The sequence below is a fragment of the Cyanistes caeruleus genome, chromosome 7 (genome assembly GCF_971803275.1).
Source record: "Cyanistes caeruleus chromosome 7, bCyaCae1.hap1.1, whole genome shotgun sequence".
Taxonomy (NCBI): Eukaryota; Metazoa; Chordata; class Aves; order Passeriformes; family Paridae; genus Cyanistes; species Cyanistes caeruleus.
In genome coordinates, this window is record NC_141707.1 from 35,373,767 (window position 1) to 35,400,585 (window position 26,819).

The window sequence follows — 26,819 nt, forward strand, 5'->3', positions numbered from 1 at the left end:
AAAGCCAGATGGAAAGGCAGGAGGAGGTCTGGAAACTCCTGGATGACAAACTGTCATGTCACAAACACCCTTGCAATTCATTTTCAAACTGAAAGGCTGGACATGGCTAAGCAGCATCAAGAGCTACAGTCTCAAACTGGGATTGTCCCAAGTGATGCCTTGTAGCCACAGTACTTCCTAGCTGCAGCCATAGAAGTCAAGGTGATGCTTGGAGCTAAACTCGTGGAAGCAAAGTCCAAGTGGCATCTGAAAATATTCACTCTAATCATAGAATCTGGATGTAACACAAAATTGCATAATTAATCTTGGATAAAGGCAAAGCTATATAAATTGCAGCATTAGCAGGTCTTTTGATTAACAGAACAAGAGGTTCTCTCTGAGACTGCAGAGCAAGGACCTCTCCTTGTCACCTGTTCCTCTCTGATGATTTTGGCTAATTCTTATTGGGCCTATCCAGTCTGATGATTATTTCCAGTTCTTATTTTCTGTAGAAGGGGTAGAGATTTGATTGCTGAATTTAGCTGGAAGATACAGATGGCTTTAGCTTAGGAGTCTTCCTGAGAAGCCTTTGGAGAAAGGCATACTCTGGACAGGGGGTTCCTACATGCACAATATGGGATTATGACCCACCACAAAGCCTGGGAGCTGCTGGGGTGTGTCACCCTTAGTGCTGCCCCTGTGTGACACTTCTCCCTCCTGTCTCTCCTACTTCCATTCTGTTGCTGCTGCTGTGCCCAAGAGGCCACAGAAAAATCCACAGGGAGCCCCATCAGGCTCCCCCTTGCTGGACTGGAGAGGTCTGCATGTGTGGATGTTGGGATTTGGGAAGCTGGGAGGACGACACAAGATGCGCTCCTCCCCAGCCTCTTCAGGTGAGTATTTGGCATCTGTACTCAGGAAAGGGAATTTATGGCTGGGTGAATAAAAATGTGAAGATCTGCCACACAGTCAGCATTTGTGGGATTCTGGCCTCCTGAGTGTCTCTCTGACCCCTTGGACTGGGATATTCCTTTGTAGCCATCAAACAGACTTGGGCTGGGATGAAGAAAGAAATCAAGTAGCCTCTGCTTTTGCTTGCAGGCAGTGCTGGGGTTGGCTTAATACACTCTGCTTAGCAAGAGAGACTTACTGCTAAGTTTAAATTCAGAAAACATACCTACCTGTATATCCTTTCTCCTCCCAGTGGAGCTGAAAAAACAGCAAAAGACCAACTGAAGTAAAGTTTAATTTGACAAAAATAGGGAAAATAGCTATTATTTATTCATTAGCTTAAGCAGTGAATAACAGCACAGCACTAAAAGTATGAATGACAGGAATAACACAGTGATTCCCACATAGAGCCACAAAATCTCGATGTAGGCAGAAAGACTAGTTTGATGTGACACTGATGTAGGCAAGTAATTCCAAACAGTTGGTGTGTATTATCTTAAATGCCATTAAAGTAATCAGTTGTGAAGGTACTACAGACTTAAATTTTCAAATATCCCTGGATGACTTGAATATAATGCTATGGATCTGAAGTGAAATCTTCCTTTAATGGATTTAAATCCATTGCATGATATTTGAAGACTTGAAAAAGAATAATTTTCAGGATTTTGACAGACATAATGTGAGTTCTTTTAGGCTTAGAGGTAAGTATTAATAATACAGCTGAATGAACGTCTTCTTTTTACTTTTCTGTGATTTATGTATAAAAGACAAATTTCACAATAAGTTTGTGTCTTCAGCCTGTATCTTCTATTTCCTAAGTAAAAAACATAAGTGTTTCTCTAAAGATCTTTTCAGTTTCTTTTAAAATGTCACATATGCCAGTCCAGAATTATTTGACTGTAAATACAGGTTCTTAATGTCTAAAGAGGAAATCTAAAGAAGGAGATTAACTAAAAAAAATTCCTTTTTAAAAAGTGTGGGTTACTTTCAAATGTGAGTTATTTCAAATGTATCAGTTGAACTGTTTCAATAAGGGAGTGATTTTTGGATGCCTTGGGTTTGCACAGCATTACAATGTGTATCGTTCTCCCCATGCTTTGTTATGCACTGCAGACTCAGTGAGACATATCCTTACTGCAAGACCTCTGTACAGATGTGTTTTAAGACCTGTATATAATCTCATTAAAAATATTGGTTTTGATATTAAAAAAATGCTCTTTTCCTGATCCTCACAGCCCCAAGGAGACAAGCCTTCACTGACAGGCTTTATTAAATCCAGAGTTTTCCTATTTTTAGAATGGTACAACTGAAGAGATACATTCTTGTATGTGTTATTTTGAGATTCACTAATTCCTTCAGTCTGGAAATCCTGGTATTAATGTACAGCAAACATCCATACATATTGCAGAATGGTTTTACAATGGGCTTCACACATGAAGTAGAAAACGAACACACTGGGAATTACCTCCTGGGATTTCTTCAGAGAAAAGGCATTAATAACCAACAGAGGGTATTCCAGATGTAGCTGGCAATCTTTCCTGCCTTGCTCTTTAAATTAATCATGATATGAGTAAAGCCTAATTTCTGATGTGCCTTTGGTGAGTTAGTTGTGAAACATGCACAAAAGAAAGCAGTCCATGCTGCACCATTCATTAGGCTTCTTTAATGGTTATTTATGTGTATGTCAGAATTGTGTGGTGTTGGTGAGAATGGAATACATGAACAGCTGTAAAGGCAAAACAGTATTTTGGAAGTTGTGCTGTTCGTTCCTGCTCATTACCCTCAGGTATAGATATTGTCTGGATGCCCATTTTGAGGACTTGACATAAAAAATTGCAAGTGACAATTTTCTTTTGGCAATGCCTTGATATTATTTTCTTCATTTTAATTTAAAGAAGGTTCTTGATTTTGTCACATTTCCTTCTTGAAGTATTGGTATTTCCTTACATGATTAGTCAAAGATTTGATATAATTATTTAAGTTCAAATTGTGCTGTGTTTTGTTTAATCTCCTTCTATATCTGGGGAGCTCAGAAGGTCCAGACATCGTGAAAACATTTATCTAAGTCTTAATCTTTTTATTTGATCAACAATGCTTCATATGAAAGCAGCTCAAGGACTTTCAAGAACAAAAAAATCATAATAGACTATTTCAACAGTCAAATTGCAAAAGATCTGATTTTGATGTTGTGATTCTTTGGAAATCAAAATACTTAGATGTAGGAATTTACTATTTTGTATTCCTGTTTAATTATTCAGCCACATTGATATGATTTAAAAAATATGGTGCAGAAAGGTTTTGAGATTTCACTAGTGAAGCAGTTAACCTGACATGCACTGAGCAAGCCTGGAGCTTAGCAGGAATGCCAGTCCAAAAATGTGGAAAACAAATAAAGGATGTTTGAAGTGGGGAGCCACAGGTCTTCAAGCACTTAAAGAACTGTATGCAGAAATTTGTTGCTCAACTATCCTTGTGCCTGATCACAGATATATTTAAGTTGTCAGTGATTTTTTCATTCAAAAGATGAAACTTGGAGTTCCAGTTTTGGAGTAAACATGTTCCTTTTGTGATTTTTTTTTTTCCTCAAGAAAAGTTGTTTGTAATATTGTGTTGCAGAGGGCTATCAGTATCGATTTACAATTGCATTAATTCATTTGTGACCAAAACAAATTATTGTAGCATATATGGATGACCATTAGAAATATTCCCTGTCACCAAAAAGGAAATAACGAGATGAATTGCTAATACTTGAGCAAGATCCGAGACAGTTTTAGGGAAATTGAGAAGGTCTCAGAAGTCATTAATCAGAAAAATATCAATAATGCTTTAATACCAAAAAAACCAGAATATTCTCAAAAATACACAGTATTTTATATACACTAGCAATACTTAACTTTTGTTCCTAAATTCCACTCAGGCTGAGCTTCAAAAAATGGGATAGGTCAGAAATACTAAATACTATGAAAACAAATTTAGTATCCTACTAGTTTTGGCTTCTTATTCCTAAAGTGTGCATGGGAGAAAACCAAGAGATCAGTGGCTTAGAAAAGCTGTTTCCAAAAGAACCTTAAGCTTGCAAGAGTTAAGAAGAGACTCAGTGTCACATACTGAGAAAACCAGACTCAGCAATGCCTGTAAAAGTCAACTCATGAACTGTGCCATGAAATGTCCATGACCATCAATAAGGAGACTTCAGGTTATCTGCACATGCATGGAGAGAGAAGGACAAAATGGTGAAGTTGTATTTCATATCCTCTCTAGGTAGCAGTGATAAAGCCATGTCAAATTTGTAACTTCAAGCAAAGACTTTGATAATTCTGAATTATTGATGATTGAGAGTTTTAGACTAGTGTTTATACAAGTGTTAAGGTGTAAAATTCATGTGGTTTTGTACTGATGGAGGGGATGTATCACATGCATGCAAACACACAAGCTTAAATAGGTAAATTACTGCATTCCACCACTGCAGTTGCAATTACAGGATCTTACACCTACATATTGCTTTCCAGGAATGAAGAAATGTCCAAATATGAATAAACCTCCTTCTATGCAAGGGCATTACTCTCATACTGTGCTCCTTTCCAGACTGATATAGATTGGTATATGAAATGCACAGGCATGTTCAGTGAGAGAGTGACAGAAAAATTCCTAATATTTTTGCATCTGAAATGGATGAATTCTCTTGCTCTGTTTTCCTCCACAAAATATTCTGACATCAAGTCTGGATAGCATAGCAGCAAAAATGCCATTATCATGTTGATTGAGGTAAAGGGCAGAAGTGTTGGTCGTGGCAATGCAGAAGAGAAGAGAGATTTCTTACAGCAAAATAAAGCTTAAATCGATTTAAATAAAAATCTCAGTACTATCCAGGGGGTAGGTTCTCTCACAAAATCTGGGAACTGATAGGAAAGATCAGCATAGAGGGGAAAAAAATGTGATGGGAGAGAGAATAAATCAGCAGAAAAGAGAAAACTGCCCTGGAAAAAAAATCCAAGTAGAGCAGAGGAGAAACATGAAAAGCAATTACACTCCTTTGTTTCAGACTTAGCAAAGCTGCAGTGTGGATTGCAGCTTGAAGTTAAAAAACCCCTCAACCTCAAGTTGCTTGGGTCAGAAACTACCTGAGCACAGCTTCAACCCTCTCTTGCCTACATGTATCATTGGTTTTATCTGGACTGCTACAGCCTTTTGTTTTCTGGCCTTTCAGGACCCTTTATGGTCCATACCAAAGAGCACCATTGTGTATTTTTCTTTCTTACACCCTACTTGTCTCTGCTTTGCACTGGCTCTGATAATTCCTTCAGCATGTGCTCTGCATGGCTCCAGATCTCCCTGTCAAGTTTATTTTGTATGATCCTGGTCTCTACATTAACCTTTCTCTTTTCTTTGCTTTTTCTTGTGTTCTCTTGGCATCTATTTTCCATAAAATGCATTTGTAGTGTCCTGCCCTGCTTTTAACACAATCCTTGTGCTGTACTTCATGTGACTTTCCTTCAGTCCACTGGGTTTTTTTGGAGACTCTTGACAAAGCACTTTACCTCCCTTTACTTCAAATTTCACAGCTGTGTTCTGGTGATACTATTGTTGATTTCCTTTGTAAAATGTTTTCAAATCTACCAGTGAAGCTCTGCATAACCAGTGCATATCATTCCTGTTGGAATCAATAAGCACTAAGGTGAGCAGTGGGTATCTCTTTAATGTAAGATCCTGTTTGATCTTCCCCTGTCCAGCTGAGACAAAGAATGTGCATGCTGTGTATCAAGTGCAGGCTGCAGCCTGAGCTCCAGCTCAAATTTATTTATAATACACAGTGTGTATCTGATTCCAAGGTTATATCATTGGCTTGAAAACCCAGGATCCTGTCTTAAGGAGGGATTGTGAACTGCATTTGTGGTCCCTTTCTGCCACACACACACACAAGAGAGAGCGAGGGCAGGTGTGTGAACTTCCATCCTTGGTCTGATGGACACATGGAAGCACATTGTTAAGTGCATATTAAGATTTCTACATGTGCTAACTCAAACATATGGTCATGGTTTCCTTAAAATTTTCTCTAAACTCCTTTCTCTCTATGTTGAGAATAAGCAAGAACAATTCTCCCCAGAAGGTGAAGTTCAAAGCTGCTATTTCTGAGAACAGAAGTTTAGAAAGAAAATGACACATCAGTTTTGGCTCTGGCATCTTGTGAGCATTTCTTGGTGTCTTTCAACTTACTCTTTTGTGAAACAAACAATACGGGTAAGAAGAGAGCTGGCATACACTTATCCTGCATTAAAATGAAGATTGCATTGAAATAATTTTAGAGGGCTTTTTGGTTTTACATGAATTATGAACTGTAAGCTTTTCTTAGTGGAAACATCTTAAACATTTACCTTGTGAAACCATTATTGCCAACTTCCCATTAGTTTTATGTGTAGAAGAATAATATGATGTTTCATCAGATACTGAAATACAAAATATTCTGAAATGTACATGAAATATGGTGTGGAAACCGGTGTTTCCATAAATAGTGGTTAAGATTTTCTACACCTGTGAATGCTAAGTGTTACACATTGGTATTGGATAGGAATTGGTGTGGTTACACAGCCTCTCAAGGTCATTTTCACACCCAGATTCTAGTGTTTATGGTATGATCATAAACAATCTGTCAATCACTCATATATCAATGGATGTAATGGTGTGCATTTTTCTCTTTGCTTGTTTGGGTTGCTTTTCCTAAATTCATTTAATACTGACATTTTTACGAGAAACCATTGTGCTCAAATCTTTTAGGGATGTTTGGTAGAACTGATCATCTATGATCCCAATGTCTCCCTTTATTTGTACTCTCTTATTCCCATGTTTTGAACAAGCCTGTTGGTAAGAATGCTTTAGAGTTTAAGACTCTGCTGAATGTGCAAACTCTTACTATCCTGAGATGGACTCATTTCATTAGGTCTTGCTTAATTTCTTCTTCAGTGCTACTTTCTTTTTTTCTTCCACAATAACCTAATGTATAAAACTTAAAAGGTCTGCAGACGCTGAGAAATGAAAAGGAGAGTGATTCATCTTGGCTGTGGACTGAACAATAGATTTCATCACTGTCACTGCTGAGCAGAGTTCCTTGTCTGCTCCTGACATGATAACAGTCAGCTGTGCTTCCAGCCTCCAGTGCCCCAGGAGGGAAGCTGACTGCCAGCTCTGTCTGTGGATTTTTTTTTTTTTTTGTAGCACCATAGAATAGAATCTAAAGCTGTGTCTATACTAGCAAACAAAGAATTTAAAACTATTTGAATATTTGCTGTTTCTATGTGTAGAAACATTGCTTTACAGTGTAGACTTTATACAGAGATGAGAATATTTGTGGATATTGTTAATTAATCCACAGACTGTTTAAGAAAAGGAAAGCTTTGGTAGCTGCTGTCTTGGTCTGCTCAGTGTTTAGCGCTTCCCAGGCCTGATCTGTGTGACCAAGCAGAGTGAGCTGGGGCCTCCTGTTGAGACAGAGAGGATGTTCAGGTTTCCTGCTGCAGTGTGGGTGAGTTTGACAGTGACATAATCAAGAAGCTGTGTGGGTTTTGGGCAAACAGGTTTTGGTAAGAGAGGTCAGACCTTCACTTGCCCAGCAAGGCAAAATGACTGTGCCTGCTTATGATGGTCAGCAGCAGAGACAGAGTTGTTGAATCCTATCTCTAATCTGCCATTCTCTGAGGGAGCCTCTTCCTACCATTTCTCTTGAGGAAGGAACATACAGTTTTCTCTCTTTCTCTTCTGGTGTGTACCCAGGTAAATGTTGTAATCTCAGACCTTGCAGTTCTGCTTTCTCTGAGAGCAATGACTGTGTGGTTTCTTTAGAGTGTAGCGTTCGCTCCAGTGAAAGCTCTTTGCAGGAGCCATGACACACATAGCTTGCTTTAAGGTTTTCCTTTAGTCCTAGCATTCCCTGAATATGAGGAAAATGTAGCTTGGGGAGCTCTTGTGGAATCTCTCCTCTGTCAACAACCTGACCTCCATCCTCTCTTCCTTTCAGATGTCTCAATTTGCTGGTGCTCAGCCCCACACTCCTGCCTTTGACAAATCCATTTGTGGAAGTGGAAGTGGGATCCTTGAGTGTGACTCATTTGTCTGTCATCTTCCACGCGCATCCTGGACATCTGCTCCTTCACATTCGTCTTTGCTCTTCCTCCTGCTCCAACACAGTCACACAGGGCATTGTCACCACCTGCCCTAGTTGGTTATTTGCCACTAAGTAGTGTGTAAATAACATTTTATTTGGTAAAAATAATGGAGGCATCATTTACTTCTGCAGTTTACTTTCTTGACAGTAGAGAGGCTTGTACCAAGATGATGGAATTTCCTGACTTTTTCTACTGAACTGCTTCTTGGGAAAAAGAGAAAACTTACTCCAAAGTGGAGATAAGAAAAATCATTGTCTGAACTGATACCATCTGAAGTCTAAGGATGGTAACTGCGTAGACAGAGGTCTCCAGATTCATTTCTTGAACATCCAGTAGAATTAATCTAAAAGTAGCATTATTTTGGATTGGTGCAGTGTAGATGTAAGAAAACCACTGGGAAAGAAAAGAATTATTTTTATTAGTATCAGGACTGAGCAGAGAAGTACCTGAGCAGAAGATATAGAAATGTCTGTTTGCATGTGATAAGCAGTAAATCACTTTATTTGAAACATTTTCCATGCAATATGTCACTGTTGTCTTTGCAAGGACCTTCTTGTATGTGTGTGCTCCAGTTTCACCATGATCTACACAGTCCAAACATAAAAAAGAGTAAAAGCCATCCTCAAATAGTTGAAAATCTAAGTGAAAGGCAAACATAAAGATAAAGCAAATAGATAAAGGGAAGAGTGGAAGATGTAGGGAGTACAAATGGTTTGAGAGAGTGAGTCTTAGCCTTGTGACTAGTTCCTGCAAAAAAATGTAGAGATCATGCTGGTATGGGGTTTTATGAATCATTTTGATAAAGCTGTAATCAAAGAATGAATCAAAATAGTTCCTGTTAAGGAAAACATTATCTTTGCAGTCCATTAGAATTCTTTCATTACTTGAGGGCAGGAAATCTTGTAGCTACAATTGTAAATACAGTTTATGTGGATAAAGTCACTAAAAAAAAATTATCTCAGTATAAGAAGGAAGTTCTCTCGTGGATTAGGGAGCTTTAAGAAGTTGAGAAATAAGGACTTGAGAAAGAGATTAGTAGTTGAGCAATGTAAAGACCCATACTGTAACTTGTGAAAAATGTCTGGAAAGGCAATAAATAGTACCTTTTTTTAATTTTTTTTAGTTGTTGTTGTTGCTGACAAGGTGAAATTACATGGGCCTTGTTAACTCTGAGAGATACGAGGAATGCAGAAGGATCAAATGGTGATTGAGCACTCAGTAATAAATGACAGGTGAGCTTCAGGGTAGGCAGCTGATGGTAACTGATGCTGAAGGGACAATTGGAACTAATCATACTGCCTGATAGATTCTAAATTAGCTGTAACAACTCTGAGAAAAATACTTGGTCATTGCAGGGAACAGTATTGAGAAGGCTGCAGTTCAGAGCAGTCTAAAAAGAAATTGAGATGTTAGATTGTATTAAGACAAAACAAGTATCATTACAAGAATTTATAGTACACCTTTGCCTGTATTAAAGTGTTCAATCTCATCATTCTATCTCAAAGTGTACATGAAATAATAGAAAAGGTTCTAAAGAGACCAGCTGAAATGATGAAAAAATATCAAAACAATTGCTGGAGAAGTAAATGTCAGGATATTTGATGACAGTGTAAAGGGGAAATTAATATGGGAAAACATAATAGATGAATGATAGTGAGGTGAGTCCTCTTTTGTCTGTTTAAAATGAAGTGAAAAGGATGCTTCAATTAACTTCACCAAAGTGTAGTTAAAAGGCAGCAGACTTAAAATAATGAGCAGAGCAAACTGAGCACTCTGCCAACCAAACCATCCAAATGTTTTCTTCATTGACATTTTGCTAAGATAAAGGTGAGCTGGGATGTTCAGAGTTGGCTCTTCCTCAGTGGCTGCTGCTCTTAGTGGTGTGTGGCCACTTTGGGCTCCAAGTCTCTTGGTACCTCAAGGTCACCAAAGAGCCACAGCTGGCCACTCCAGGAACGGTTTCTGATCCTGTTTTTCAGGGCCAGACTTAAAATTGTACCTTGTCCAGCCTCTGACTGACTGACTGAGCCCCAAGTATTCTTGTGAGCGCAGCAGTCTCCGTACAGGTGGGCAAACAGCCCCTGATGCTGCCCTGCTTTCTGGCATCCCACATCTGAGAATTCAAACTTCTGCTCATTTCTGCCTTTCTGCCTTCAGGCCCTTAGATGTTGTATCAAGGATCCTGTCATGAGCACTTGAGCAGGTTAATTACCTTTCACCTGCAAAGCTTCATTATCACCACCATCTGTTTAGTGAATGCTTTATCTGGACAAGCTCTGGCCTAAGTTTCCTCCATAACATACCTTTGATATTTTGTGTAAACTTTTAAAGTGAGCAGATAGATGACAGCAAAATGATCAGAATATCTACAATCTGTCATTCACTCCCTCAAACAATTCATTGCTTCAATTGCAGAACTGCAGCAATTGCAATAATTTCACTTTTTAGGCCTGTGTACCATTGTTTAGACTCAAAATGACAGCTGATTTTTGGTAACTTAAGGATGACTCATTTTCTGAAGTTCACCTAAAATAACTCTGGGAATTTTACCCTTTAATATAAATTTTAAAACAAATAATCAGAGTAGTATTTTTGTTACATTTCTTAGATTTTCATTGGCAGAACATGCTTTTACTGGAGGCTTGAAAAATAACATTCATGATACAAGGGCAGAAGACAGGACTGGACGATTCTGAGAGATCCCTCAGCCCTCTGAAGTCATTCCTGATTAAGTTTGTCTAATTTGTCCTTTAATACTCCTATCTGCAATTTAAACTGATTAACAGAGTGGGCAGTAAGGGTAACCTCTTGCAAAACTTCTGTTATTTGATGACTGTTGTTGTGTCTCCTTGAGTCTTGGCTGAGTTAGATGAACCCAATTCTCTCAACCTCTCCTCTCAGAAGGTGTTTTCAAACCTTTGATTGTTCCTGCTGCTCTCAGCTGTCTAGCTGACTCGTTTCTTCCTGGAAGTTTGGTGAATTAAACTCCCTACAGTGCTCCAGCCTCAGGCTGTGGCCTGCTGAGAGCTCCTTCAAATGTCCTGTGTGTGACATCTTCATCACACACCCTTGTAGGAGGGTAATTTTATTAGTAAAAATACTGACTCATGTTCTGCTGGTAATTGTTTATCTTCCACCTATTTTTTTCCAAATTAATTTTGTTATTAGGTGTTCCACATATTGTATATGCACAACTGATGATTTCTATGTAAGTACAGTATATTGCACTTGTTTTCCCTGAATTGTATCATCTTTGTATCTTTAGTTTGTTTAGATAGGTTTTGAATTTTAATCCTGTCCTCAAGAGTCCCTATGCATCCTGCCAGCTTGATATTATCTGCAAATTTAATTACTGTGTGTTTTATTCCATCATTGAAGTCATTCATAAAAATGCTGAATAGCACTGAGCTCAGCTTAGGCTCTTGCAGGAGCTTTGCTCAACGCATCGTTTCCTTTTGGCACTTAACCAACAATTTTAAAGACATTTTTTAGTACTTGTACAATAACTTCATCGAGATTGTGCCAGCTTAGCTCATTTTTGACAATATCACAAGAGATTGTGTAAAAAGCTTTTCTGAGGTTAATCTAAAACTAATCCTCAGCTCAGAAGCCTATTAACCTGTCCTAGAAACAAGTCAGGCTGACTTTTAGGGAGCTTGCTATTTTATAGGTTGCCTTTTTCTGTTGTTAGACACTTGCCTGCCCCTCTGACTTCAAAGGTAAATCACAAATGGATCTAGGTTTGCATAAAATCAGCACAAAACATTTCTGCTACTTGATTTCTTTCCCTAGACTGTCTCTTTCTATTTATTGATAATGTGCTTAGGAAGTATTCTCATGTTGCTGTTTCCTTGTGTGTTTAGAGTTGTGCTTTAGCTTTTGTATTTTGCCTCTTTGCTCCTGCAACCATATCAAGATATTAAATAGGAGGCAACCGGCCTTTATTTCAAAGCCAAGCCATTTTTCATCTTTAATAAGATGACCTAGTGGTCACTGCTGGCCTGTGCTTTCCAAGCAGACTGTTCACAGTTTCCTGCATTGTGTGCCTTTGCATATTTTCCAGTCTATATACACTGGATATTGACTCCATTAAAAAGACACAGTGTAAGCTCTTCTCCTGGTGTGTCACTCCTGTACTGCTCATGTTCAAAGAAATAAAGTCAGCTGTAAGAGAGCTGATTTCCACTGGTTATAGTAATTTTTGGTTTAGATGGCTTATTTCTTTCTCTTTCTGATGCAGCAAATGGTGATAATTAGGAACAAAAGAGCTGGTGTGTATACTCATTGTAAACGAAGCATATTTTGCTGCAACAGGGGTGATTTGACATGAGCTGTCAGCATATTCCCATGTTCTACAGTTAACTGTGCATTAAAAATAATAATGGGAATAATAACTTCTATTATACAGAGCAGAGCTGCTTTGCAGTCCCTACCTAATGTACTGTGGAAATGTAGCCCCCACCTGGGGCAGGTGACAATCGAAGAGCACAGAGCATGCCAGCTAAGTCTGGGAAAGGGAAAATGTCTGCAAAACTCACAGAAGAATTAAAAAGAAGGAAATTTTCTTACAGCCCAAGACAGGATAAACATTTCTGTTAATTAACTGGCCAGGGTTGGGATATGTTCCTTCGTTTTTGTGGGTTATGTGGGTAAAGATTTAGTGGCTGCATTCTGGCCCACAAAGGTAATTTCACATATGGCAGTCTCTGACAGCCAAAGAAGTTATCTACTCTCTGTTACACAAGCATAAACTTCTCTTAATATTCCTCTCTATTGACATTTAACTGGGCTGTTTGTGTCATAGAAATGGTGTGACTTACAAATCAACTCTGAATGAGGTAACGTGGACCTTTTCAAAAGACCTGATTACGGCGCATCGTGAGTCTGTTTGAGATGAATCTGTTTGTTTGTGTTCACTTTCTGTTGTACTTTGGTGGCAATAATACTCATAAGCAATAATAGCTGATTTTTCTCTACAATCATTTGCATAAGAAGTTAGATGAGAAAAATGGTATTGCCCAGTGATCTGTGCATCATTATCATCATCTGTGCATTTAATCAGCATTAGCCGTGGAGCTTACGCTCCGAGCTGTAATACCGAGGAAAGGAATGAGAGCTGTGATTAGCAATTCTGAATGATGGGGTCTGACTGGGGAATCCCTGCCCACAAGAATGATTGAACTTATTCTCCCTCAGAGTAGAAGCTGCTCTTGGTAGAGGATGTCTGTGTGCTATAACTTGGACTGAGGCCATCCTTTCTCCTCTGAAAGGTCACCGAAGAGCCATCAAATAGCAGCAGCTTTCAGCTTCATGTCAGAAGTAGTTTGCCAGTCACAAGGCAGCACTTCACAAAGTTTTAAATTCATCCTGTTACATCAAGAGCAGTGTAATAAGCTCTGGTAGTCACACAGGACACGAACTATCCTCTTGGATAACACTTAATGTATGCTTTGTCATCCCTGAAACTCCACAGTCTTGTATTGTGCTATTACAGTTAAGGAAGAATATCTACCTGGTGAATCACTCCTACTAAATCTGATTTACTTGTGGCAAAGCCTAAAACAAACAGCCCAACACATTCACAGAAGTGAGATGTACAGCTTTCCCTTTGCTATTCCACACACAGGATAATGACAATGGAAATAACAGCGAAGGGTACCAAGACACCTTGAGGAAAATGACTGGTTGTAATCATGCCTGACCTCTATCTGTCGCCCGTCCTTTATTCGTGGTCTGTACAACAGTGGAACCAATGCACATTATTAAAAAACAAAACCAATTCTGTACCTACTGAATGATAGACAGGGCATGTTATTTTTCAGGTCTACTGTCTTGCTTTCTACCACCTTTCTCTTACTACCAAAAAAAGGGCAAAAGGAAACATTTATTTGTTTAAAAATGTGTGCCTTGCATTTCTCTTCTGATAGCAAAAAACCCCAGTGTTCCTATACTATTATTTATTACTGTGCATTGTCTGCTAAGGCTATGTTTTCTATCATGGGATTCAAATTGCTTCTTGTGCCATCAGCATTTTCCTTTTTCACATTTCTTTCAAGGCAAAATAGAAAATCTATTTCTCTGCAGTAGCAACAGTGATCTGGGAAAACTTTATTTAGGGTGAAAGGGAAAATAATGGAGTCAGAATAAGCATCTACACTTAAAGTCTATTTAGAACATCAAACTCCAATGTATTCATAAGACAGAATTGTATCTACTTTAAATTAAGCTCAAGAAGATATAGAAACATTGTGTGTAATGACCACCAACCTGTCTATTTGCATTGCAGATCAAAAAATCTGAAGATGTAGTAATGAGGAGTTGAGATGAAAAGACAGTGTGTTTATGGCAGACAGTATATTTATTTTGCAGAAAAGCTGTGTGAAGGCAGTGCCACTCTTGTAATGATAAAACCTGGAGTGCATTTAAAACTTAACAAATGCATTTCCATCCAGGGTTATTGCACAGGAGACCACATAAATAAAAATTCAAACACTGCTTTCTTAATTCACACATACAGTTACATTTAATGACACCAGGACTTCCAACATGAGTAAAAGCAGCAGGGTCTGGCCCATAAAAATGATTCTTGTTTGCAGCCTGCCTGTTTTCTACAGCTTAGCACTAAGATATCCTTTACTGTCTTTGCAGCAGCAGCACTAGCAGCTCTGATTTAAGGAGATGCTGACTTCTACCCTCCAGCTCCTCATTCCCCTTCTATGGTACCTCCTCAGCTGTGGCAACACAAGCCTTGATGGGGCCATTAGACCAACCAAATGTGGGGAAAAATTACAGCTGGTACCCTGTGCTGATTCCACACACAAATGGCAATGCAGAAGAAGAGAAGATTAAGGAAGTTTAATGAGTGTAGTTCATCCAGAGATAAATAAAAGCAGTCATTAGGCAATGACAGATAGAGAAGCAGGGTCTGGTTTTGTGTTGCAGACCTCTCTTCTAGTGCAGTAAATCTTTTAGTGATACAGTGGTAAAAAAATGAAGGACTATGAAGGTTAATTATTTAGCTTAAAAAGCAGTATTCAAAAGTACTTTTTCCAGCATCTTCTGAATTTCAGAGTGAGCCTGTGCATAACACTAGCATTTACAAAATTTAGCTATTACAGGAACTGTCAGGTTTATGTTGGACAGCTTAAACTTTCAAGTTATCCCCTTTCTACAGGTAATGAGAAATGATAAGAAATTCTGTCTACAATGCAAGAGAAAAGAAGGAACATAAATTGCCGTGCAATTAGCTTTTTTTTCCTTTCTTCTCTGAACACACAGGCTAATGGACACCATTCAAACTGCTGGAGTCACAGATGGGGTACAGGGCTCTGTTCTGAAATCATTTGACTATGTGCTTAACTTAAAGATGTGAGCACTGTAAAAGCTGAAAATGCTGAGATCGCTTACTCTTAATCTTTAGGGGCTCAGTATTTTGCTGATCAGGGCTGGACTACTGAGCCTTTACAGGAATGAATGCAAGCTGATCTGCTTATGAGAGGCTTTAATGGAAATTTCATTTTCCCTTTCATTTAAAATTCTGTCAACAGTATGTCCTTCCTGGCCCCTGCAGAAAGAAGTGTATCTACATAATGCTTCATTGTTGCTGTAGTAAATGGGCTGTAAAGTAAATGTTCTAATTAGTCTTTGAATCATTAGGCTGGGTGTAGTTTGTCCAGCGGAATTGAGAGCTCCTTGGTATTCTAAAGAAAAGAAAAGCAAGTCCTCTGCACATTTTCATAGTTTCTTTTTGCTTTAAGACTGTACTGACTCAACAGTCAATCTTCTGCTGCCTCCTAGCAAGGGGAGGATCCTTATTTTTTTTTTTATTTCTATACTTGCCATTTTTGACCCGAGAGGTTGGTATCCCAGAAAACACATTTACCTTTCATTTTTACCTTGAGGATTTCAGGTGCAGTATAAACATTCTGCTTCAGAGGATCATTTATGCAGATGAAAAACATTATTTTTGCCTTCTAGGATCTTTTTAAAATATAAGACATAGGAATGTCATGGTGTCCAAAGAGACTTTTATGTGGGCCTTGAATAATTTAGTGCTGGTACTAACAGCAATACATGCTGACATGACTATGTGTCACCTAGAGAATCTCTGCATAGAGAGACTGTCTAGCTCTGAGTACCCCAGTGAGCTCTTCAGAGTGTTGAGGTGGCTTTCAAGTACAGAAGAAAGAAGGAATAAATGTATAAAAAGTGAACCCTTGTGCAAGAGAGAGCTGCAAATGGAGTTTGGATGTACAAGATCCTCAATGTGTGAAATATCTGAGGCTGTTGGGAGGATAAATGCACTGTAATAAGTCAAGGAAGAAAAAAAATAGGGAAGCTTGAGATGAAATTCCACATTTGTAATTCCAGGTTGGTTTGGGTGTTTGAAAATTTGTCTTGTGGTATGAAAACTCTGAGGCTCAAGTATATTCTGGTAGCTCTTCCAATTAAAGACCTTATTGAAACCAAAGTGAAAAAGTGCTCTCATCTATCATGTTGGCTCTAGACTTAGTTAATTCCCTCCAAAAGACATCTACAGGCACAGAAGTCCTTAGGAAACAGCCTGGCAAAAGATCCAGCCTGCAGTGGCAGCTGGAAGTGAATGGTGTTGAGGAACTCAGACTCACTAAGACACTGCAAGGAGATTAAACAAACAGTCCTGCTTTGCAGGAGGACTGGCTTTTGGAACAATGACACTGGGAATTCCTGTGCTGCTGTTTCACCTTATCTTATCTATTAACATGGGTTTTATCTGGGCTCTGAGCAAAGCTGAAGGCAAGCAGTGATAGTGCAGATTGACATGAAGAGTGGGGTGATGTGATCTGATGTGATCTGCCTGGAAAGCAGAGTTGGCTCAGGTGCAGTGCTAATGCAGAGCAGCTTTCAGAGTGATCAGATTTACTGGCACAGACCTGGCATCAAGGTTGGCTTAATGACAAAAATGGCCCATAATGGCAAAAAGGGCCCATCTGCAACTGGTGCTGTCAGCTGGAGTTGCACTAAGTCTCTGGAATGGCTGGTTGCTTTCTCTGTGTGCTGTGTGATGAGTCTATTACTGTTTATCTTGTAAATATGCATTTAGGGACCTTATAAACCTGCCTGAATTGTTGCATCTGTAGACTAACTGCTCCTTCATAGCCTTGGTGGCTTAGTTAAAGGACTGTCGAAAGTGCACGTCATTAACTTGATTGACTACAGGAGCTCCAAAGGTTTATCATACCAGTGCAGGTGTTGAACTGGAGCGTGGGAATAATTCGAGTGGCTAGAGCAGAAGAATAGGAGGCTGGAAATGTCATGGAGTCTCTCACTGGTGTATTTTGAGTCTCTCTTAACCTCACTTCTCACCCTTCTTACAGAAGTATTTGAAGAGAGAAAGAAATGTCAGCAAAGGCTTTCAGAATCTTGGAGTTTAGATGCTGTAGGAAAGCAAAGTATTTTACAAACATTCCAAATCAAATGTCTCCATTAAGGAAACAGCAGTTATTAATTCTTTCCACCAGAGCTTTTATTCTTGTACAAAGTTGTAGTTTACAGCCTATTTAGGTTAAAAAAAAAAAGAACCCAACCAAACCCAAGCAAACCAACAAATAAAGGCTTTAATAGGAGTTTATTATAGGAGTACCATAAACCTTGCCACTAAAATTGCACTTCTGCAGAAGAAAAATGGCAGCTAAGTTCTCTGATTAAAGAGATACGGCTAACTGCGTTAAAAAAGATCAAAATAAAATAACAAGTATTAGCTTAAGTTCGAAATGAAAACTTCAGCCCTTTCCAAATTCAACCTCTTCCCTTGGAGTGTGTGAATTTACAACATAGAAAAACACAGTTTGGAAGGGACCTTTCAGGGCCATCTAGTTCAGAGTCCTCCCCCACAATGAACCAACAACATCAGACCAGGGATTGCTCAGGATTTTGTCCTGTCTAGTTCTGAAAATCTCCAATGACTCAAACTGCTCCCTTTAAAAAAAAAAAGAAAAATAATAAAACCAGAAGACTATTTTGGAGGGATTGATGTGGCTTCTGCCTTTGGTGTCATATGCCTGAAGTTTAGGCTTTCAAGATCAGTGAGCAACTGTTGATTGAAGAACACAAAAATGGCCTCCGGGAGGGAGGTGCAAACTGTCCCTACACAGGTGTAAATTCCTTCTGAATAACTGTCCTTTAGTACCTAAAGAGTAAAACAAACAAACAAACAAAATGGACAACTTTCCTCTCTCTTAGGTTTCATTTCCAAGCTGAAGTTTAAACCACACTGCAGTGTTAGGAGTGCTGTACATAAAATTTTTGAAGTCAGGATAAAGGATGGAAACACAGACAGAGCTTTTATTACAGTGCTGCTAAGGATGTTGCTGTAGTAAACAAAGTACTGTTAATATTTTAAGAATGGCATCCCTGAAGTATCTTATAAAATATTTCTCCTCAACTGCCTTTCCTTAGCTGGAAAAATGAAAAGTGGTTCTTATAAACACATGTGCCTCTATCTCATCAACTAGCTACACATGTAATTTTTTCAGGGAGCAATTAAATGTAATTATATAAAATTTTCCTGTCCAAATTAAATGCTTAGTTTTCATACTAAATATAAATTAAGAATTTCTGAGCTAATTTGTACATTTTTCATTTTTTTTTTCTTTAAGCAGACCTTTGCTGCCTTAGAATAATGAATATAATTATAAAATAACGCCTCCAAAATACAGAAATGTGCTTAGCATTATTTGTTCCAAGCAGAAATCTTGTATTTACAAAGCTTGGCTTGTGCACGTGGGTGGATCATGAAATTATTTATCAAATTATTTCAAATAATTAATGAGATGATTGCAAACTGTTCACAAATAATTCAAACAAAAAGAGATTACATTAAACAAGTAAATAATTAATTGTGAACCATTTGCCCAGCTCAATTCCAAACAAATTCTTCCAATGTCAGGGAAATGAAAGAAAAGGGTATTTGTAATACCCACAGATTGCTTTCACACTGCTCCACCACAAGCACTGCCTCACTGATATGGAATCATTGCCAGAATTTTTTGTGATTTCCCTAAATTGCTATGTCTGCATATTGTGTTAAATGGACTTCAGTCATAGGGAAAGTCATCTGAGGCAAATGAGGTCACCTCAAAACTGTAAGACAAAAAATAACTTAAAATAACTTAAAGGAGTGGTAAATATATATAACATATTTTAAAGTGGTTTCAAAGCAAGGAACATGTTGATGAACTGTGGAGCACAATAAATGGGTTTTTAAGTAGAAGGAGAGGACAGAGATGAATGGGGGAAAAAGGAGAAATGGAATTGAGGAAACAAAATGGATCAGGTATGAGCAAAACTGCTCTGCCATACTGTGAGAAGGAAGGAGCAAACCTCATGAGTGCCACTTCATTCAGTGTTTAGAAAAAGGCACTGTTTCTTTGCTAGGAAATGTAGGCCATTTTCAGTTGCTGATGTTTCAAGCATAACATGGGAAAAAACCATTAAAGTAAACCCAGGTTCTATTTTCCCTTCCTTCTTCACTTGTAAAGTACAGGGACAAAACCTTTTCTTGTAAAAGATGCATCTATCTGTTTATTTACTTACTATGTTACCTATCAAAAGTCATGGTACAGTTTTATTTGGTAATTTATTTCACCATGAAACATGCAAGGCTCTGTTTTCTTCCACGGAATATTTAATGTTATGAGAACCTCTACTTTACACTACTGATTAGCTAACCAAAAGGGTTATTAATTATCTTATATAAATCATCATATTGGCCATGATGTGCATAATTTCAGATAACAAATGCAGAGCTGGAATGTGCGTCTCTTCTTATTTCCACTCTATCTCCATCTATTCATAAGACATTGCTAAAACAATAATGGAAAAAGCAAGGGACCCAGGCAGAAATAAAGTATCGTAGGTAAATAAGGTACATAAGTAAGTTCACGTGACAGCAAATGATTTTTCACTACAGTTACCCACAAAACAGTTTTTTTCTTTCATGAAATATCCACATCCAAACCTGACAAATCTGTCTTGAAATCCCTGGGTTGATGCAGGACTGATCCAGACCAAGTGTTCCTGGGTGGGGCAGTCTGATGAAAGGGGCATTTCAGACAAAAGGATTTTAGTTTTCAAGACAAAATGCTGTGGGAGATTTTGTTTTGTTTGTTTGCATTTTTTCCTTATTCCTTTCAGGCAACAGTGACCTTTCCACAGAAATAGAACACCACTAGTAATTTTTGAAAAAAATAGAGTTGTAATTTTTTATTCATTTGTTTAAACTGGGACTTTGTTTTCCCCATCCTTTCCTCCACTTTATGCCTGCATTGCTGGGCTATGGCTGAGCCACCTGTTTCACAGATTTGTGAAAATCCACTTCTTGGGTGGTTTTCTGCTCATTGTGTTTAAATTAGGGAATGAGACTGAAATATTCTCCTGCTAGTCCATAAATATTAATTCTGCTTCAGAAATACAGATGAGAACAAGACTTTGTCTTCCCTTTTGAGACCTGTAAAATATACAGACAAAAAGTATTTGTAAATGCTCAACAATCAGATAGATAGCAAATCCTTCCTTAAATTTCTTTCTGTGTAAGTACCAATAAATGTTTTGGTTTTAAATACCTTGATTGTTTAGCATGCAGAATTTTAGACATGTCAGCTCTGGTTGTTTGATTTATACCTTTGACCTATCTCTAATTATTTTAACCTTATAATTTGCATAAATCCAATCTTTGCTGTCAGACTTGGAAGACAACAGAAATCCCCTTATGCATTGTGATTCACTAAAGAAATTAGAGGTATGGTACATTTTCATTTGACCCTTTACAGATTCTTCTAACTTTGAATTACTCCAGTGAATTCTTCTGCTGTTGAAAGTAAAAGATGTAGAGAACAGATTGCTGCTGAGTGCTGCCTTGTGATACAGAAACTCTTTTTGCCTGCTTCTGACAAAGGGAATCGATGACTCCCTGCAACATCTGTGCTGTACCTGAGCTGCCCAGCTCAGCGGGGAGGGTTGGACTGTGGCTCTCAAGAAATTCAGGTCAGAGGCACCGGTTTGCTTCATTATATCAGCTATCAAACTTGCAAACTTGAATTTGAATTCTGTTTTGAATTCTGCACGCTGACTCATTGTGCCATAGGGAATTCAGGCTTTTTAGACCTTTGGTTCAAGCCCACTTTGGGCTGTGAGGATGCTGCCAGACTGCTATTGACACTTAGTACTGTATGAATTAGGAGATCTCTCTGAGGGACAAATGGCCCTTTCTGGCTTTCCTCAGCTCTCTGGAGCCAGAGTGAGCATCTTTCCTGTGTGGGTGGTGGTGGAAAAGTATGCAATGTGAAATGACAGTTTAAACTTCCTAAACTTATTTCTGTGGAAGAAACTGTTTTGAGAAGAGAAATGGTGGCCTTATCAGGTATGGCTTCATACATACAATTGAAAAGTTTATTTAGTTGGCATTTGCCTGGTTCTTTACCCCAGTGCAAGAGGGTGGTTAGTACTTCCTTACCTCACAAGACGTGGTGACAGGCCTTCATCTGAAAAAACTGGGAGCTGTTCTGATGTTGCAATAATGAAGGCCATTACTATCTATTAGCTCAGATGGATCAAAAGGTTAAACCAGTTTCTGGTGAAAATTAATTATGCTGAGAATTCAGTTAGAAGTGTTCTTTGATGTCTGGCATTTGCATGTCTGTGATGAGGAATAGGTCACCTGCTTTGTGCATAAACTCTCAAGGCTTACAAGAAGAGGAGTAGCAAAGTTCCTTGCTAATCTACTTCTCCTGCTTAAGCATGAGTTTCCTGCTGATGAGGAGAGTCACACTTCGCTGATGTGATTATCTGCAGGTTGGCTAACATTGGGCAGGAATTAGATACAGCTTTTTGGCTTTGTTTTGGGGTAGTCTCACTTTCCTACTTACTACAGCAAGGAGCTCTCCATCCTCTTTCATTCTGCTCTTTTGGACATGCTGGGGAGAGAACTGATACTAAAGGGTGGAAATGCAATATATTTAATAGTAATGTGACAGATCAGGCATTCATCGGTCTGGCTGTGGGCTACACGACCCTTCCACACCATGAGGTTTGATTACCTGCTGACTTTGACAGCACTGCTCACCTATTAGAGTCCACCTTGACACAGGTACTTCTGTGTCAGTGCTGGAGAGCTTATCACTTTGTACAGCTGGCCCTTAGCAGGCTTGGGTACATCCTGCCCCCACCTCGCTCTGTGTCTCTATGTCACGAGGCAGTGTCACATGCTGTTGACAGAGTGTCTAGCACAATTTGGGAGTGATCTAAGTAGCATCTTACAAAGATAAGATGTATTATATAATACACACGTTCCTTTATGAAGAGAAGAAAAGGAACTAGGTTATGATGACCTGTAAAAAGAAAAGCTTTGAGAATAAGGTTAGTGACACATGCTTAGGAAATTGCTTGCGGTGAGGACTCATTGCTTTCAAGGCAGTAAATGTTACCAGTCTGTAGCTACTGCCTTCATGAGAAAGGTGCTGTATACACAAGAAGTGGCAAAGCCCTTCTCTTGGCAGCTCATGACAGTCACAAGCTCATGGGGTTCGTTTCAGAGCAGCCTCCAGGATGTTAAAGATCTGCAGTGCCAACTGCTACAATCTGCTCACTTTCTCTACAGCCTCTGCTGCCTTCAGCATGAGAGTTAGTCATGTTAGTCACACAGCCCTCTTACAGACAACCTGAATTCAGAGTTTCAGCATAATAGCTGGTTTGTAAGCCTGAGACATCAACTGAGCACTCCAGTTACACTGTGAACAGAGCCAAAAGCAGTGCTCAAGTAGTTCTTATGATGATGGAATAGACTTGCAACTGTGTTTAATCTGAGTCTATTATTGCTGAAGAAATTGTTGATTCCACATAGGGCAATTAAGTGCTCAGTTTTTTTATTGCTTCTACCTGGAGAGAGTCTTGCCTTTCAAAGAAAATAGAAACAGAGAGCCCAGCCAGGTCTGTGTTTGCAGCACTTTACTCACCTCTGCTTTTGACCTTTATGTAAATGAAATTGCCATTCCACATCATTGAAACCATATGCATAGAGCAGTTTAAAATATTAGCTACTTCTCGGGTCAGTGATGCCAGAACAATGTGGAAGCAGCAAAGAGGAAGATGATTATATGCAAAACAAAAGTTACCTTCTCAAATGAACAAGTCACAAACATTTTCCTTTCATGACACTTAGGAGAAACGTCAAGCTTTGCAAGCGATTTGGATCTGCTAAATCCAAAACTTGTCACCATTATATATAGTCTGTAATTTTGTAATTATCACCCTTCTCTCCATTGTCTTCCACTATACAAGAAGCCTAATTGGGAGTGAGGATTTTGTTAGTTGACCTGCTGATGAAGCTTTAAAGATGTTGGTTTAGTAAAGTTGTGGTAAACTTACTTTCTTAAGTGCTGTACATGCCCAGTTACTAAAGTGCACAGCATTAGAATGAAGACAATAATTCACTACCCATGACTTGTAACTCAGCTCTTACCTGTATCTCCTTTTGGTTAAAGGCTCTGGCTTCAGGCAACTATTTCATTTCTAGATCCATTTCTGGATCTTTATAGATGTAACATAATCTTTGATGAGCTTTGGCTTGTAAATTGAATATCTTTGGACAAGTGTTGCTTAGCATCTCTACTTACTGTAGAACTAATGAAGAGAGTTTATGCCTAGATTCATCCCTAACGTAGTTCCAGTCAGGAAAATGGAGCCAGGAATGCCTATTCTACTACGTGGAATACTTCCCTTTATTGACACCTCTGCAGAAGAGGGAAATAAAAGCAGCTGAGGAAGAAATAACAATAAACAGGCATGTGGTAACTCCACTTGTGCTATGTGGAATGGTGCAAGGGTGTGGAAAAGGGAGCAGCACATCGTGAGGATTCCGGCTTTTATCTGAAGAATATCTCTTATCCAGAAAGATCATGAAGAGCTTTCCACTCGGGGAAGTGTGAATAACACTGCTAAGTCCTTCTAGTCAGAGAGGTGAAAAGACAGTCATTGGACTGGGAAAGGGTAATTGACTGATGGCTTCTGTGACCCTGCTACTCAGAGAGAGAAGGACCTTGTCAGTCAGACAAAAAATTACTGCTTAGGAACAAGCCCAGAAATTCAGTCATATAGCTCCAATTATTAGTTAGGTCTGTGCATTTTAACCCTTCATGCGATGCTTTAAGAGAGGAGGGACACGCAGAGCTAGCAGCAGTTGAAAGGCATTTATGCCTTTAATGAGAGACATCCTGGCAGCCAGTGTCCTTCCTTTAAAAGCACAATTAGAGAGCAGCGGGAGGGAAGGGAAGATGGTGAAACCCGAGGGAGCCTCTGGATCTCTGTTCCCTGCAGTGCTAATGGTGCTCCTCAGAGGCACCTTCATGTAGGGGGTGTGATGTGTGCCTGGCGAGGAAGGCTGAAGGTCACTGCTCCAAATGTTGTTTTTACACTGAAATGTAAAAGGAATTGCTCAGGCCTTACAGGGGCTGAGAGCAGATTTTGGCACAGTCTTCATTTGTAGCCCTCCCTATCATAAGATGAAAGATTTACAGTCCAGCAGAGTTTGAATGACCTTTACACCTCAAGGTCAGGGAGGTTTTTTTGTCTGAACTTCTAAGGCCTTCCTTGCTACTAATGTGTAGAAATATCAATTTTTCCTGGCATGTAAATGCACCTGCCTCAGATCAAAAAGGCTGAATCTGACTTCTGGAATATGTCAAGAGGATCTTTTCTCTTCCTGTTCTGTTGTGCAGTAGCTCTGAATACACTGACTTCTGCATTTTGCCCAAAGAAGATCTCAGAAGCCTCCTGTGAAGGTTTGTTACTATCATCAAATGGACTTAAAAGAAGGAAAACAACTTGCTGTGTTTTCAGACAAAACTAACTCATTTTGTTTTTGCTGCTTGAAGGCTGTTCAGAAGGGGGCATGTACTGTTTCAACTGACTAAGACTTTCCTGGTGTGTTTCATCACTTTCTGATTCAACATTTAGGTCTTTGGAAAAGTTGCTTAAAGCATTGAGGTACCTCTTTTTTTTTTCTTTTTTTTTTTTTTTCCCCTTTTCCCGTTTGAAAGGGTATTTCATTTCTTTAAAGTGTCAGCAGGTGTTTAGAGTGCAGCCTCTCTGTAAGGACAACCAGCCTTTGTTACATGTGATTTATCTGTGGGATGTTCCTTCATTTGTCATTGGCAAGGCAGAAAAATAGGCAATGTGGAGGGAGGCTGGAGTGGTGTGAGGAAAGACGAGCTGTCCTGGGTAAAGGCTTTTGCTGGCCAGCTCTGCCAGTGGGGCTAGAGAAAGGGAGAGCTGGGCTGTAACACTGCTAAATCAATTTAGGGCAATTTGGATCTGATTTTTTTCTGATTATTTGGACTCAGCTACTCTTGGCTGTCAGTGAGCATAGTTGTAGGAACTCTGCAGTGGAAGTGAAAATTTACTGTGCCGTGCATAATTGTAGAAAGTCAAACAGCATTTTTTTCCCTTGCTCTAAGACAGATATTTGTGGTTGTTTCCAGAGATCAGACAAAGGCTGTGATCTGTGACTGAGCACATCACACCAGCTGACCTCTCTTTTGATTGATTTTTGATATTTACAGATGCTGTGGTACTGCAGATGGAGGTTATGAACTATATCCTATGGTTTTGTCTGTCCAAATCTGAACACATGTACTATATACTAAGAAAGATATTAACTTAGAAAAGCAAATTTATGATTAAGCAAAAAACCTCCAAACACCTTAATACAGAGTTAGGAAATAACGAAATAGTCTTGGATCACTTGTTTCAGTCTCATAATTAGCAGTTCATCATTTCTTGACCTTGTGTAGAGTCTGTAGGACAGAGTTCCCATGGTGCTGTGGCTGAGCTGATGCTGGCCAGGCACCAGGTGCCCACCAAAGCCACTCTGTCACTGCCCTCCTCAGCTGGGCATGGGGAGGAAACTTAATGAAAGGTTCATGGGGAGAGATTGTTCAGTTACTGGCACAGGGAAAACAGACTTGGGGAAATTAGCTTAATTCATCACCAATCAAATCATAGCTGGTTAAGGAGAAATAAAACCGAACCTTTAAAACATATTCTCCTCACCCCTCCCTTCTTCATGGCTCCACTTCACTCATGATTTTCTCCACCTTCTCCCCCTCCAGCCATGCAGAGGGATGGGGAATGGGGCTGTGGCCAGTTCATCACACATTGTCTCTGGCACTCCTTCCTCTGGCAGGGATTCCTCACACTCTTTCCTGCTCCAGGGTGGGGTCTCTCCCATGGGAGACAGTTCTCCAAGAACTTCTCCAATGTGTGTCCTTCCCGTGGGCTGCAGTTCTTCATGAGCTGGGTGCTTCAGGAATGTGCAAACAGGACAAGGCTCAGTCTGCCATCATTGTGATTGATTTGTATACACCTGCATTCCAAGGAGCTGATGAGTATAGAGATAATGCCTTGTGCTGTTCAGTGTATAAAATATGTCTTCTTTTTTCCTCAAGTGGAGCTGAATAAATACTGTTTATTTTTCACACTCCCTAGGTAAGGAACACAGTGATTGACTGTAGCTGTGGGGTGTACATATCCTATTGAAACAAATTATGGGCAAAGAGTTGTATAATTCATTCACTGATGTGAGCTAAGTTCATATAACACTGTCTCAATATCTGAATGATATTGCTGTTTAGTAGATGTGACATTTAAAAGTTTAATCATGATCCTGCAGCATTCACTTGGCTCATTCTAAATTGTGGA

At 39.2% G+C, this 26,819-nt stretch overlaps 1 long non-coding RNA gene across 1 annotated transcript; it reads left to right on the forward strand.

The window, feature by feature from the left end:
* The first annotated feature begins 672 nt into the window (after nucleotides 1-672).
* LOC147652302 (uncharacterized) lies at nucleotides 673-17,751 on the forward strand. Its single transcript, XR_015289548.1, has 4 exons — nucleotides 673-872; nucleotides 9,231-9,319; nucleotides 11,256-11,295; nucleotides 12,892-17,751. It is a non-coding gene; the product is annotated as an uncharacterized LOC147652302 (long non-coding RNA).
* Nucleotides 17,752-26,819: the final 9,068 nt, after the last annotated feature.